The sequence below is a fragment of the Mobula birostris genome, chromosome 21 (genome assembly GCF_030028105.1).
Source record: "Mobula birostris isolate sMobBir1 chromosome 21, sMobBir1.hap1, whole genome shotgun sequence".
Taxonomy (NCBI): Eukaryota; Metazoa; Chordata; class Chondrichthyes; order Myliobatiformes; family Myliobatidae; genus Mobula; species Mobula birostris.
Window position 1 is genome coordinate 12,425,853 of NC_092390.1, and position 15,081 is coordinate 12,440,933.

At 47.8% G+C, this 15,081-nt stretch overlaps 1 protein-coding gene across 3 annotated transcripts in view; it reads left to right on the top strand.

The window, feature by feature from the left end:
• dnmbp (dynamin binding protein) overlaps positions 1–15,081 on the top strand; it is a 135,628-nt gene that overhangs the window by 81,382 nt on the left and 39,165 nt on the right. The gene's annotated exons all lie outside the window — the stretch shown is intronic.

The window sequence follows — 15,081 nt, forward strand, 5'->3', positions numbered from 1 at the left end:
GGGCCCAAGGCTCCTGGGCCTCCTGCCCGATGGCAGCAGTGAGACAAGTGTATATCCTGTGCGGTGGGGGCTCCTGATGATGGATGCTGCTTCTCTGGCAGCGCTCCATGTAGATGTCCTCAATGGTAGGGAGGGCTTTACCCGAGATGGACTGGGCCACATCCACTACTTCTTGTAGGATTTTCTGTCCAAGGGAATCAGTGTTTCCATACCAGGCTGTGATGCAGCCAATCAGTATACTCTCCACCTCACAAGTATACAAGTTTGTCAGAGTTTTAGATATCGTGCCGATTCTTCACCAACTCCTAAGGATAGCCACTGTTGGGCCTTCTTTGTACTTGCAATATTATGTTGGGCTCAGGATAGATCCTCAGAGAAGTTGACACCGAGGAACTTGAAACTGCTTGCTCTTTCCACTTCTTATCCCTCGATGATGACTTGTGTGTGTTCCCTCGATTTACCCTTCCTGAATTGTACAATCATTTCTTTGGTCTTGCTGACATTGAGTGAAAGATTGCTGCTGCAACACCACTCATCCAGCTGATCTGTCTCACTCCTGTACGCCTCCCCATCGCCATCTGAAGTTCTGCCAACAATCTGTTTGAGCTCTGGCTAGCCGTGCACTCGTGGGTGTAGAGAGAGTAGAGCAGTGGGCTAACACGCATCCTTGAGCTGTGCCGGTGTCGATTGTCCGCGAGGAAGCGCCGTTATTTCTGATCCGCGCAGACTGTGATCTCCCGGTGAGGAAGCTGTGGATCCAGTTGCAGAGGGAGGTACGGAGGCTCAGATTTCGGAGCTTGTTGATTAGAATTGAGGGTATGATTGTGTTGAACGCTGAGCTGAAGGAGGACGTGTTGAAGGAGTACAAGCTAGCAGGTCAGAGATGAATTTCCCTTTCTGTTGTTCTAGAAATAGAAATAGAAAACCTACAGCACAATATAGGCCTTTCGGCCCGCAATACTCTACCGAACATGTACTTACTTTAGAAATTACTTAGGGTTACCCACAGCCCTCTATTTTTCTAAGCTCCATGTACCTATCCAGGAGTCTCTTAAAGGACCCTATCGTATCCACCTCCACCACCATCGCTGGCAGCCCATTCCATGCACTCACCACTCTTTGTGTTTTTTAAAAAAAAGAGTTACCCCTGATATCTCCTCTTTACCTACTTCCAAGCACTTTAAAACTATGTCTTCTCGTGCTAGCCATTTCTGCCTTGGGGGAAAAGCCTCTGACTATCTACACGATCAAAGCCTCTCATTATCTCATACACCTCTATCAGGTCACCTGTCATCCTCTGTCACTCCAAGGAAAGAAAACCTATTCTCCTAAGGCATGCTCCCCAATCCAGGCAACATCCTTGTAAATCTCCTCTGCACCCTTTCTGTGGTTTCCACATCCTTCCTGTAGTGAGGCAACCAGAACTGAGCACAGTACTCAGGTGGGGTCTGACCAGGGTCCAATATAGCTGCAACATTATGACCAGTCTGAAAGCTTTTCTCCCACCTATTCAAAAGATCTTGTTTGATTTTTCTGCCATCCAAGCGTACTATACAGAAGCCAATTCACCCATCAGCCATGCAGGGGGTGAATAGCACCTGCAATCGCCAAGCAGGGCAATTTTCTGTAAGGAGTTTCTGTGTTCTCTCTGTGACCACCAGGGTTTCCTCTGAGTGCTAAAAAGGAGCCTGTACATGATCCATATCTCCGCACGTTCGTGTGTCTGTCTAAAAACATTTTAAACACCACTGCTGGATCTGCCTCTGGCAGCCTCTTCTAGATACTTGCATTTCACTCCGTGTTTAAATGGAAATCCTGTCCCCATTCATCTTTAAATGTTTCCCCTCTCATCTTAAACACAGGTTCTCTAGTATTTGACATTACTACCCTGAGGTAAAAGGTTCCAACTGTCTCAGAATTCTTTTCTGTCAGACTCCCCCCAGCCTCTGTTCAAGAGAAAGCAATTCACCGCCTCTGCATGTAGGAACGCGGAGGAGGTTTGGAGTGGGAGTTCTCAATCTGGGGTACATGGACCCCTTGGTTAATGGTAGGCTGCAGACCCCTAGTTTAGAGGGATGTGGGCCAAATGCTGGCAAGTGGGACCAGTTCAGGTCGGCAGTTTGGTTGGCATAGACAAGTTAAACAAAGGGTTTACTTTGTGCTGGAAGATTCTATAATTCTAAATTTAAGATGGAACGGCAGAGAGAAGATCTGTAATTTTTTAAAATTTAGATTTGGCTTATTTGTTACATGGAGTGAAATGCGTCTTTTCCATCAGCAACCAAAAGGCACTGGGGGGATGGCGCGGCAGCTGGCAAGCATGGCCGTGTTTCCACTGCCAACATAGCATGCCCACAACTTACTAACTCTAACCCAAGCAAACTGGGGCACCCTGATGCACCATCAATAACTCCAAAAGACTGGAAGTAGAGTAAATATTGAAAGGCTTTTATTAGCAGGAAAATGTGACCTCCATCATGCTGAGTATCTGCCCCTGGACTGAGAGGAGGAGCAATGGCGAAATCACCTTTATTCAGGGGTCTGTGGGAGGAGCCACAGGAGCAGTCAGCAGAGGGGCGTGTCCAGACAGGTAACCCAGTTACAACATATATAGTTTACCACACACCTGCAGGAAACCCAGGTGGTCAAGGGGAGAATGTACAGACTCCTCACAGGAAACCCAGGTGGTCGAGGGGAGAATGTACAGACTCCTCGCAGGACAGGGGGCGGGAATCGAACCCCTACTGGTGATTGCTAGAGCGTGTAAGTCGTTGTGCTAACCGGTATACTACCATGCCAGCCCGTACAGATAGGAAAGGTTTGAGAGAGGAACGTGGTCCAAATGCTTCCAAATGGGGCTGGCTCAGGCAGGCAGTTTAGTCAGCATGGTTAAGATGGGCTGAAGAGCTTGTTTCCATGTTGTATGGGTCTGTGACTCTAAATTTAAAAGGAGGGAGGTGGGGGAAGGGCAGAGAAAAGATCTGTAGCCAGAGAGGTTTTGTTTTTATTTCAGATTTGCAGTGCTAGCAGATTTTGTTGTGTGTTACTATGGGCGAGGTGGTTTTGTTTGGTGGAATGCCAAAGGAACAACGGCCAGTGATGAGGTGATACAACATAGGAATGCCTGGGACAGTTGGAACAGGAAGGCTGCAGAGAGGAAGGGTAGGCTGGGTACCCCCCTGGGTGATTTTGAGAGATTTTATGGCCGAGGTGCCAATAGCCAATAGGAAAGAACAGTGAAACAGCTAGGACAACCACCGCCTCGCCTCTCCAGGTTCAAGTCTGACTTCAGGCACTGTCTCTGTGGAGTTTGCACGTTTTCTCCACCGTCTGAAAGACATAGTCATGGAGCACCACAGCACCGAAATCAGGCCTTCGGCCTATCTAGTACGATCTTGTTCAATCGACCTACACCTGGACCCCCTCCCGTTTATGTACGTCTCCACCTCCCTTAAATATTGAAATCAATCCCACATCCACCTCTCCTGCTGGCAGCTCAATCCACACTCGCACCAGCCTCAGAGTGAAGACCTACCCCTCATGTTCCCCTTAAACATTCCACCTTTCACCCTTAACCCATGACCCCCCCCCTCCAGTTCTCATCTCACCCAACCTCAGTGCCTTAGTGGGAAAACGCCTGCTCACGTTTGCATAAGGGTCAGTAGGTTAGTCTTTCCCACTAAAAATCGTCCCTGGTGTGCCGATGAGTGGATGGGAATGTGGGGAGACCAAAACGGATTTGGGTCGGAAGAATGTAAATGGGAGGCTGATGGCCAGTGCAGATCAGAGGGGCCAAAGAGCCCATTCCTGTGTAGTATCTACAGTATCTGTGGCTCTAAGTTTTTGAGTGCAAGGGTAGGATTGAGGTCCTGAGTTCCACACAGGAGATGAATCACCAGCCCTCAGTTATTTAGTTTTTATTGTATTTAGGGATACAGTGTGGTAACAAGCCCTCCCAGACTAGTGTGCCTGCTCCGACCAATTACACCCAAGTGACCAATTAACCTACTAACCCGAAGGTGGGAGGGGGGAGCCAGAGCTTCCCATGGAAACCCACGCAGGGAGAGTGTACAGGCAGCAGCGGGAATTGAACCCAGGTCACCGGCACTGTGATGGAGATGTGCTAGCCTCTACACTACTGAGTGACCGCTGGGTCTGTCTGCAGGACATCCCTCCCCAGTGGCGCTGTTGGAGCCCCTTCATCTGAACGTAACTCGTCACCAACTGGAGTCTGTTTATTATTGTCACGTGTACTGAGGGACAGTGAAAACCTTGCCTTGCATGTTGTTCATACTGATCAAATCATTATATAGTGTATTCAGCTCGACAAGGCAAAACAATGTCCAAGAAGATCTACAGAGAAAGTGCAGTGCAGGGAGACAGCAAGCTACAAGGATCATGATAAGATCCTTGTACCTTATCATGTACTGGCTGGGCACAGGAGTACATTCAGCCAGAGACTCATTCCACCGAGATGCAACACAGAGCGTCACAGGAAGTCATTCCTGCCTGTGGCCATCAAACTTTACAACTCCTCCCTTGGAGGGTCAGACACCCTGAGCCAATAGGCTGGTCCTGGACTTATTTCCTGGCATAATTTACATATTAATATTTAACTATTTATGGTTTTATTGCTATTTAATATTTATGGTGCAACTGTAACGAAAACCAATTTCCCCCGGGATCAATGAAGTATGACTATGGTTTGTGAGGTCAAGTCCATTTTGCTGTACTAAGGAGCCACTTAAAGCATGTGCCACAAGGCCCAAGGACAACTCCTGACCCGCTATTATATATTCAGTAGTTATATAACTATCCTTCAGCCTGGAGTTACGTGCTTTCAGGCTTTTGTATCTTCTGCCTATTGGGAGAGGAGAAAAGGAAGGCAGATGCTAGGTAGCATCTCTTCCTCCAGCGTTTTGTGTGTGTGTTGCTCGGATTTCCAGCATCTGCAGCTTTTCTCCTGTTTGTGAAGGCAGTGGGAAGTGTAGACATGAGATCCTGCAGATGCAGGAAACCCAGAGTAACACACACAAAATGGTGGAAGAACTCAGTATTTCAGGCAGAGAGGGATAAACCAAGACCCCTTCATCAGGACTGGAAAGGAAAGGGGAAGAAGTCAGAATAGAAGATGGTGGGAGGGGAAGGAGTAAAAGCTGGAAGGTGATGGGCGAGGGGCCGTCTGGGCAATCCAACAAGTTCCCTCCTCCTCACGGTAACCAGGAAACCCAGGCCGTGCTATGTCTGAGCTGTTATCATTCAGAGCGTTTGCTCTTATCTCACCAGCTGAGCACTACAGTTAGACTCTGGCTTGTTGTATAACTGTGCCAGTGTGCAAAGGGTAAGCTCTCATTGATCAAAGGACCCTGGCCTTCTAAATTACCTAGGAAGTTTCTGTTGGCCAGGCAGATTTCAGTATAAACAACAGCACCTCATGCAGCCCACAACTCAAGTGTAAGAATGTTGAATTTTTACAATTTCAGGTAACCAACACTCCCTGTGTTCGATTCTCACTTCTACTGTTCCAACTAGGTTTTCTCTCCCTTTATGTCCCCTCCACTTCGCTCCCTCCCCAACCACCATATACCAAGATAGAATACTCATCCCCAGCTCAATCCATCCACCACGATCCAATCACCAGGCTCCTAAACCAGCGTGCTCACTTCCATGGTCTTGCCGATATCGCTCCAAGCAGAACAATCTCTTCAGTCTACGTCTGCCTTGTCCTGCATCCCCACAACCTTGCAGTGTGCTCTCTCTCACACTTGCCCTCCTGTTGGTACCTGGGCTGCTCACCTCCACTAGGGACAACTGATCCACAGTCCTCTCTTTGGACGTGGGTAGGAACTGGAGCTGGAGTTGGTCAGTGTGTGGGAGGGTAGGAAAGGAAAGGGGTCTGTGCTGCTGCTGCTCCTTGCGGTGTTCTGCTGCACAATGTGGGTCTGCCGTGTTGCCCGGAAGGTGCGGTGACCCTTGTTGTGTCATCGTCGTTGCTTGTGGGCAAGCTTTGCTGGTGCTGGCGCAGGCTGCAAAGCTTGCGGGCTGCCCCCAGCGCAGGTTTGTGTGGTGTTGGTTGTCAGCGTGAGCGATACGTTTCACGGTATGTTTTGATGTACGTGTGCAAACTTAAAGCACATGGTATTGGGGGTAAGGTGTTGATGTGGATAGAGAATTGGTTGGCAGACAGGAAGCAAAGAGTGGGAATAAACAGGACCTTTTCAGAATGGCAGGCAGTGACTAGTGGGGTACCGCAAGGCTCAGTGCTGGGACCCCAGTTGTTTACAATATATATTAATGACTTGGATGAGGGAATTAAATGCAGCATCTCCAAGTTTCCGGATGACACAAAGCTGGGCGGCAGTGTTAGCTGTGAGGAGGATGCTAAAAGGATGCAGGGTGACTTGGATAGGTTAGGTGAGTGGGCAAATTCATGGCAGATGCAATTTAATGTGGATAAATGTGAGGTTATCCACTTTGGTGGCAAAAGCAGGAAAACAGATTATTATCTGAATGGTGGCCGATTAGGAAAAGGGGAGGTGCAACGAGACCTGGGTGTCATTATACACCAGTCGTTGAAAGTGGGCATGCAGGTACAGCAGGCGGTGAAAAAGGCGAATGGTATGCTGGCATTTATAGCAAGAGGATTCGAGTACAGGAGCAGGGAGGTACTACTGCAGTTGTACAAGGCCTTGGTGAGACCACACCTGGAGTATTGTGTGCAGTTTTGGTCCCCTAATCTGAGGAAAGACATCCTTGCCATAGAGGGAGTACAAAGAAGGTTCACCAGATTGATTCCTGGGATGGCAGGACTTTCATATGATGAAAGACTGGATCAGCTAGGCTTATACTCGTTGGAATTTAGAAGATTGAGGGGGGATCTTATTGAAATGTATAAAATCCTAAAGGGATTGGACAGGCTAGATGCAGGAAGATTGTTCCTGATGTTGAGGAAGTCCAGAACAAGGGGCCACAGTTTGAGGATAAAGGGGAAGCCTTTTAGGACCGAGATGAGGAAAAACTTCTTCACACAGAGAGTGGTGAATCTGTGGAATTCTCTGCCACAGGAAACAGTTGAGGCCAGTTCACTGGCTATATTTAAGAGGGAGTTAGATATTGCCCTTGTGGCTAAAGGGATCGGGGGTATGGAGGGAAGGCAGGTACAGGGTTCTGAGTTGGATGATCAGCCATGACCATACTGAATGGTGGTGCAGGCTCGAAGGGCCGAATGGCCTACTCCTGCACCTATTTTCTATGTTTCTATGTTTCTAAATAAGTGAACCTGAATCACGGGGCAGAAGTGCAGAGTCTGCACAGGCGGCACCAGACGACTGAACCCTGGTCGCTGGGGCAATGAGGCTGCAGCAGTACCCGCCGCGCCACGGGGCCGTCCTAACTGTGGAAGAACATTACTGAGACAGTGAGGATGGGACCATGGAGGTTTTTATACAGCAAAAAATAAACATTTTACGGTGAGGGAGTGTACAGTATGGATTTTATGATCCTAACGTGGAAAGTTAGACAATATGACATAGGAGCACAATTTGGCCATTCGGTTCATCAAGTCTGCTCGGCCTTTCCATTATCCCTCTCAACCCCATTCTCCTGCCGCCTTCCCATAACCTTTGACACCCAAACCAAGCAGCCTTCACTTTAAATATTTCCAATGACTTCACAGCGGTCTGTGGCAATGGATTCCACAGATTCACCCCCAACTGGCAAAAGAAATGCTTCCTCATCTCTGTTCCCACAGCCACCCTTGTATTGTGAGGCTGTGCCCTCTGGTCCTGGACTCCCCTCCTGCAGGAAGCATCCTCTCCACATCCACTGGCCCTCGGCCTTTCGATATTTGATAGGTTTCAGTGAGATCCCCCCCTTCATTCTTCTAAACTCCAGTATTTCAGGATTGAGGTCACGTTCCAGAGTTAGAAGTAAACTTTGGGCGTATTACTTTCTGCTTTGAATTTTATTTTTCTTTATGTACTTTTTATTCTAATTGTGTTCCTTCTTGCATAATTTCCATTTAATTTGAGATTGTTGCTAATGTGCCTGCGATGGTGCTGCAAGTAAGACTTTCACTGCACATTTCAGCAGTGAAACATTTGACTGAGGCTTTGACTAAAGCAATCCAGGACCCTGCCAAGATAGTACAGTGCTGTCATGTATAGTACAAATGCATTAAATGGGCACATTAGATTAGACAGAACAGGGCTGCTCTAATGTACTCTCTGGGTTACAAGTGCCCAATTATGGGCACTCCATACATACGAGTGAGTCTTTGGGAGACCCGGTGGAGCAGATGGGGATGGATTTGCCAGTTACTACAGGGTGGCATGTACTTTCTGACAGGCGGGGATGGGACATTCCAGCCCCCCAACCCTGTGCCTTCCCTCTCGGTACCCCACCAAGCCACAGTACTCGGGCGTCCGGGTGGAGCCAGAGTGCTCAGCAGGCTCACTCACCGAATCAGTGAGGCCGTCTGGTGTCACTCTTCCCAGGCCTGCTCGCTCTCCCATCACCACAGCTCCCGTGGCTCTCTCCCTCATGTTGTGGTTGCTCACTTCCAACTTGGACAGTACAGGACAGGAACCGTTCTATCTACCGAACATTCTGTAAAGCACACAAAATGCTGGAGGAGTTCAGCAGGCCAGGCAGCATCTGTGGAAAAAAGTACAGTCGATGTCTTGGCCTGAAATGCCAACTGTACTTTTCTCCATAGATGCTGCCTGGCCTTCTGAGTTCCTCCAGCATTTTGTGTGTGTGTTGCTCGGATTTCCAGCATCTCTTCTCTTGTTTGTGACTAACGTTCTGTAGATAGTTTCTGTTCAAATTCATTTAAAAATTAAAAGTTCCATTCTCTTCTCTAATTCACTCCAACATATGCTCTCTGCTGACAGCGAAAAATATAATCTGCTTATTATTTCATTGCTGTTTGTTGGATCTTTGTGTGCCAGGCAGCTCCTGTTTTCTACATTAGGAGAGATGTACTCACTCAGTCAGATTCAGATTCAGGAGTGATCACAATGAGGCCACTCTCTGGCTGGAGGAGCAACACCTCAATTTCCGTCTGAGTAGTCTCCAACCTCATAGCTGAACATTGATTTCTCCAACTTCAAGTGATTCCTCCCCCTCCTCCTTTTTCCTTCTTGTCACCTGCTTATCACACTCCCCCACCCCTCCCCCTTCCCTTTCTCCATTGGTCCACTCTCCTCTCCTATCAGATTCTTTCTTCTCCAGCCCATTTACCTTTTTCACCTATCACCTGCCATTTCTTCCCCCAGCCACCCGGTTTCACCTCGCTTGTACTTTTTAACCTCCCCTCCCCCGCTTTTATTCTGGTCTCTTCATTTCCAGTCCTGATGAAGGGTTTCAGCTCAAAACATGGACTGTTTATTCCTTTCTATTAACGCTGCTTAACCTGCTGAGTTCCTCCAGCGTTTTGTGTGTGTTACTCAGGATTTCCAGCATCTGCAGAATCTCTTGCATTTGGATGTATTTACCACGTGTACATTGAAGCATACAGTGAAAATCATAATAGACATTAACTGCTGCTATTCAGTGGGTTTACAGTGGTTTGGGAGTTTTTCAGGATTGTGAAAGTCTAATCTTTCCCAACTTCCAGTCCAAAATCCAGAACTCCGGGTTTTTGCTGCTCCACCACCTCTCTTCCAGAGGCTGTAGTAATCTCCTCTGCCCCTCTTTCCAGTGTATTTCATTCATTCAAATGCTAATGTGACCCCTTCAGTCAACCATCTGAATCCTGTGGGTCAGGGTGTGTGTGTCAGGAGAGGGCGGTACCTTTCTCCTGTTCTGGAGCTGCAGACGTGATTAGAAGCAAGCCCAGGCACCTTTGGAGACTGAATAAGAGGAGGGGAAAGGCCCAGGACGATTTGGTGGAGGGTGATGGAGTGGGATTTAATTGAAATCGGTGGCCTGACCTACACCAGGTAAGGAAGAGTTGAGTTTTGATGTGTCTGTGAAAGAAAGACTGAGAGAGTCAGGCAGTGTATGAGTCAAGAGTGCAAACTGAGAGAGAGAAAAGCTCAGTCCAAAATGCTGGAGGAACTCAGTGTGTTGGGCAGCTTCTACAGCACGATATTCTAGTCCAAGGAGCCTGTACTGTTTTATACCCTAACAATCTTAGAAAATGTCACAAGGGAGAGAAGGAAAGAAAAATCAGCTTTATTTGTCACATGTCCATTGAAACATACAGTGAAATATGTTGTTTGCATCAAATCAAAGCAGAGAGAAGTGTGCCAAGTGTCACCACGCTTCTGGCGCTGACAATTCAGTAACCTTTTCTCTATATCTTTTTGGAATGTGGGAGATTACCGGAATACCCAGAGGAAATACACACGGTAACGGGGTGAAAGTACAAACTCCTTACAGATAGCAGCGGAGAATTGAGCCCTGATCCGACAACTGGCACTGTAGAGTGTCGCGCTAACCGCTTCACGACCGTGCCGTCATCTACATTACCACAGTAGATGCTGAGGATGAGTTTTTTCTTCCCCCGGGCTGGGGAAACTAGGATTTAGCAGACCCTGAGACCGGATCATTTGGCCCTATGCAAACAATGATCTCCAAGAAAGCTGTCAATTTCTGTAAAACTCTTTGTCGTTCTGAGTCAGAGTGAGTGGATTTGTTTAGTGGGTTGTTCGGTGATTACTCACAATGAGCTGTGGTGATCAGTGACGGGCTCCCAGCAGTTTGCAGTGACTACTAGTGAGACGTCCCTTCTGATACAAATCCGGTGGGGAGGTGAACTATGAGGAAGACATGAAAGATGTGGACAGGTAAAGCAGGTGGGCAAGGTATTGTATCATTATACCATTTGGAAATATTGTATCATTTCTTAACGCACGCATTACTAAATGACAATAAAAGAGGACTGCTTGTCTTCATAATCTTAAAAAAAAAGGTAGTGGCAGGAGTACCGTGAAGAAGAGAATGTTTTAAATGTGTAGATATATAAAACCATATGACGTCGGAGTTTAATTAGGCCATTTGGCCCATCGAGACTGTTCTGTCAATGCATCATGGCTGATTTATTAACCCTCTCAACCCCATTCTCCTGCCTCCCCACCATGATCTTTGACATTCTTAATAATGAAGTTCCTATGAGACTCCACTTTAAATATACCCAATAACTTCTCGGTGGGCCAAATGGCTTAATTCAGCTCCTATGTTTTTTGGATTTGACAATGAATTCCATGAAGTCACCACCCTCTGGCTAAGAAAATTCATCCTTAAACTGTCCTAAAAGAGCCATCATTCTGTTCTGACGAGCTCCCTGGTCCAAGACTCTCCCGCTATAGGAAACATCCTCTGCACGTCCACTCTATCTGGGCCTTTCAATATTTGGTAAGTTTCAATGATATTTGAAACTCCTCCCCCCCCCCCCCCCCACATTCTTCTAAACTCCAGCGAATATTGGCGCAGAGCTATCATGCACTAACCCCTTTTCTTTCCCGGAACCATTCTAGTGAGCCACGGTCGCATCGCGGTTAATGCGACACTACTACAGCTTGGAGCGTTCTGGAGTTCAATTCCACCGCCCTCTGTAAGGGGTCTCTGTACGCTCTCCCCATGGAATACACGCGTCTCCCCAGGTGCTCTTGGTTTCCTCCCACAGTCCAAAGACATACTAGGTTGGTTAATTAGTCATTTTAAATTGTCCCGTGATGAGGTTAGGGTTAAACGGAGGAGCTGGGGCAGCATGGCTTAAAGGGGCAGAAGGGCCTACTCCCCACTGTGATGGTAAATAAATAAATAAGCCTCCCAAGGACCCTCTCCAAGGCCAACACGTCCTTTTATTTCAATACTCCCAGCGCAGTCTGACCAATGCTTTCTATCCTATTGATGCTCAAAATGTTGCTTCACAAAGCACAGAATATAATGACTAGGTACAGTAAATGGTGTAAGGAAACAGCACTAGCCATAACAGCACAAGGCCATAAAACTATCTGCTGGGGGATCTCAGTGGACTGAGAAGCATTAATGGAGGCAAAGGAGTGGCCGATGTTTCGGGTGCACACCCGATGAGAGGAAGACTCCCACCCTCACACACATCCAGCTCCTGCCCCACTCACTCACGGCGACACGGGAGACGGCAGACGCTGGAATCTGGGGCAACACCCAGTCTGCTGGAGGAACTCGGTGGGTCTGACAGTGTCTGTGGGGGATGAAGAAATTGTCAAGACCCGGCATCAGGACCGGGAAAGTCCACAGTTCCTCCTGCTGCACGGTTGCTGCCGGGTCCCCACCGCAGTTTGTGTTTCCGTCCCAGCGCCAGGGACTTGGGCTCGATCCTGACCTCCGGTGTTTTCAGTGAGGAGTCTCACGTTCCCCCTGTGACCAAGTGGGTTCCCCCCCCCCAGGCGTTCTGCTTTCCCCCCACATGAGGGTGGCATGGTAGCAGGTGTAACTACCAGCAACCCAGCTTCAATTCCGCCGCTCTCTGTAAGGAGTTTGCAGGTGCTCCCTGTGACCGTTTGGGTTTTGTCCGATTACACCGTTTCTTCCCACGTTCCAAAGACATCCAGCTTAGTAGGTTACAAACAAGAGAAAATCTGCAGATGCTGGAAATCCGAGCAACACACACAAACTGCTAGAGGAACCCAGCAGGCCAGGCAGCATCTATGGAAAAGGAGTACAGTCGACGTTTCAGGCCGAAACCTTTCGGCAAACTTCGAAGGGTTCTGATTCCTTGATGTACCGATGTGACAAAATGATCTGTCTGGATGGCATGTAGAGCAAAGTTTTCACTCTGACAACAGTAAACAAATTTACCAAATTACTCACAGTCAGAAAGACACAGGATGGAAATAGGCTCTCAGCCCATTGGATCTGTGCTGACTCCATTCACCAGTCTAAATGTGCGAAGCCTGGCCTGCTGAGTTCCTCCAGCTTTTTGTACGCAGGTTAGTAGGTCGTCATGATCATTATCATCCTTATGTGCTCTATCTCCATGACCCTGATTGTCCCTGGCAAATTTTTTTACAGAAGGGGTTTGCCATTGCCTTCTGTTGGGCAGTGTCTTTACAAGATGGGTGACCCCAGCCACTATCAATACTCTTTAGCGATGGCCTTGCTTGGCGTCAGTGGTCGCACAACCAGGACTTGTGATACGCACCAGCTTCCACTACCTGCTCCCGTGGCCTCGCATGACCCTGATCCAGTGGGGGGGGGGGGGCGGTGGCTAAGCAGACGCTACGTCTTGCCTAAGGGTGTTCCACAGGCCAGTAGAGGGGAGAAGCATCTTTCACCTCCTTTGATAGATGCATATCTCCACCCCAACACCCAAGTTAATTGGTCGCATGGGCGTAATTGGGTGGCATGGGCTCGTTGGGCCTGTAATCGTGCTGTATCTCTAAAATCCCTTAGACATCCAGGGTCATTGAGTTAATTACCCACTGTAAATTTCCATTCTTATGTGAGAATCTGGTGAACATTTATGGAACTATGAGCAAAATAAAATGTGTCACAGTTGAATTAGTCAAAAATAGGTGAATGGTGTCACTACAAATCCAATGGGCTGAAGGCCTATTTCCACCCTGTGTCTTTGTGACTGAGAGTAATTTGGTAAATTTGTTTACTGTTGTCTCAGTGAAAACTTTGTTCTTCATGCCATTCAGACAGATCATTTTGTCACATCAGTACATCAAGGAATCAGGTTTATTATCACTGGCATGTGTCGTGGAATTTGTTAATTTAGCAGCAGCAGCTCTAGATTATATATTGCATTGAAGAGAAATAATAATGAATAAATAAATTACAGTATATGTATGTTGAATAGATTAAAAATTGTGCAAATACAGAAATAATATATATTAAAAAAGTGAGGTAGTGTTCATGGGTTCAGTGTCCATTTAGGAATTGGATGGCAGAAGGGAAGAAACTGTTCCTGAATCACTGAGTGTGTGCCTTCAGGCTTCAGGAGGTATAAAGGAAAGCAATAATGGAATGCAGAATGAAGTGTGCAGTGCAGGCAGACAATAAGGTTCAAGGCTATGACAACATGGAGTGTGAGGAATACACACAACGTGCTGGAGGAGCTCAGCAGGTCAGGCAGCACCTATGGGTCTCGGCCCGAACCATCAACTGTATATTCCCATCTATAGGTGCTACCCGACCCACTGAGCTCTTCCAGCACCTTGTGTGTATTGGTCCAGATTAACAGCCGCTGCAGTAACCCTTGTGTCATAGAGTGAGAGGTTATGATCCACCTTGTTGCACAAGAGAGCCATTCCATAGTCTTGTAACAGCTGGAGAGAAGCTGTCCTTGATCCTGGTTTCAAGCCGTGTATCTTCTGCCCAGTAGGAATTGGAAGAAGAGGGAATGTCTGGGGTGAGTGGGGTCTGATTGTGCTGGCTGCTTGACGGAGGCAGCGAGAAGTGTAGACGGAGTCCATAGAGGGGAATCTGGTTCCTGTGATGCGCCAAAACTCTCTGCAGTTTCCTGCAGTCTTAATTCTGCAGGCATTGTCCAGACTATAGGAATGAAGCCTGGAGCCTTTCACTGCCCGAGACAAGCAGGTTGGAATGCGGGAGGGACTGGGGTGAGAAGGGAGGGTGGCAGGGAGCTGTCGGCTGGACTTGTATTTCAGTAACGGTGGGGGGAAGGGGGGCAGGCGTTAATCTCTTAGCCTGCGGCAGATCAGTGAACCTGTGGTTTTAGCCAGGCCTGGACAGTGTACCGTTGTCATGGAGACTAAATCCAGTGTGTGCTGTCAAGAAATCCAAGCCCCACGTTTAAAGGAACAGTCCCACCACAAACCTTGGACACTGGAAAATAGAACTGGCGAATACACCTGGCTTAGGGATAAATGATCGTCAAATTGGACAGCACGGTAGCAGAATGCCGGTGATTCGACTTCAACGCCCGTCACTACTTGTAAGGAGTTTGTACTTTCTCCCCATGACTACATGGGATTCCTCCGGGTGCTCCGGTTTCTTCCCACATTCCAAGTATATCTGGGTTAGTAAGTTCTGGCCACTGTTAAGTGCTGGCAACGCTTACAAACTGCATGTTCTCGGGCTGCGTTGGTTGTTGACGCAAACGGCAAATCTCTCCGTATGTTT